Raw genomic sequence first — 1,151 nt, 5'->3', positions numbered from 1 at the left:
TTCTGATGCAAATGGATGTGAGCATCCCCCACACACACAGACACACCTCAGTCCCCCCCCCTCAGACAGCCATATGCTGGGAGTCAGAGCGTGGACACAGGTGGTCTGCAGGGTCACGTCTCCAGACTCCGCCTCTACACTAAACATGTTTCACAGAGGGGGGAGGGGCCGGTGGCAGTCGCCTCAGCAACCAAACAAAAACCTGAGTCACAGCAGACCTCTGACCTGTCAATCAAACGTCTGAGCAGTCGTCATCGTTTCAATCATTTACAGGAAGAACAAAGATCTTCGCTGCACTGTGACGACTCACCTGCTTGTTTCCTGTTGGACTCACGATGCAGCTTTTTCATTGGCTGCAGTCGACCCACAGGAAGTAGACTCTTTCAGGACACAGTGGACGTGGTGTCAGTCATGATGAGGAGGCTGCTGTCCCCCCACCAAACCCACACACACGTTATCTTAAATAATCACCCCCCCCCGGTTTCTCCTGAGGCCTTGTTCTGAGCCTCAGTTTGCAGGGAGACCATGAGGACTGGGGGGGGAGGGTACATCAGTCACATGATCAGTCCAGATGTGTGACGTGTGTCTCTGTCTCTGTGGACAGACGCTAAGACCGGCCTCAGAGACTACCACGGCAAGACGGCGGTTCAGTACTGGAGCGGCTGCAGCGACGTCTTCACCACGCCAGACTGTCAGTCAGGTGAGAGGACACAGTCACACTGCAGTCACTCTCTTCTTCTCTGGTTAAATTCAAGTTTAAGTTTAAAGTGGAACACGTGGAAACACGTGACGTTTGAATGACTGTGTTGTTAACGAGTCTGTCCTCCTGTAACGATCCCTCGGGTTGTCTGTGCAGCAGCTTATTATGACATCATACTTAGGTTTTGTTGCAAGGCAATATCTAGTGGTCGTAGTAATTCTGTAGTTGTCACACCTAAGACACGCCCCTAGCTGCCAGTAGCTCCTCCCTCAGAGGAAGCTGATTGGTCTGAACTGGAAGCTTGAAGCCCAGACAGATGATCGATCAGCTAACTTATTACATCACAGACTATTTACATAGATTCGGATGTCGTGGTTCCATCAGGTTCCATCAGTTTCTATCAGGTTTCATCAGTTTCAATCAGGTTTCATCAGGTTCCATCAGGTTCCAT

General features: G+C 50.7%; 1 long non-coding RNA gene across 1 annotated transcript in view; it reads left to right on the top strand.

Annotated features, from left to right (window-relative positions):
- Window positions 1-610: 610 nt before the first annotated feature.
- Window positions 611-1,151, top strand: part of LOC147819683 (uncharacterized) — a 3,266-nt gene continuing 2,725 nt past the window's right edge. Inside the window, exon 1 of the long non-coding RNA XR_015436723.1 lies at window positions 611-700. This is a non-coding gene — a long non-coding RNA (uncharacterized LOC147819683). The remainder of the gene's footprint in view (window positions 701-1,151) is intronic.

This window comes from Seriola lalandi, unplaced genomic scaffold (genome assembly GCF_002814215.2).
Source record: "Seriola lalandi dorsalis isolate HSWRI2012SDOR001 ecotype SW California unplaced genomic scaffold, Sedor1 jcf7180002050683, whole genome shotgun sequence".
NCBI lineage: Eukaryota > Metazoa > Chordata > Actinopteri > Carangiformes > Carangidae > Seriola > Seriola lalandi.
The sequence above is the reverse complement of the archived record's forward strand: the minus strand, read 5'-3'. Positions and strand labels throughout refer to the sequence as shown.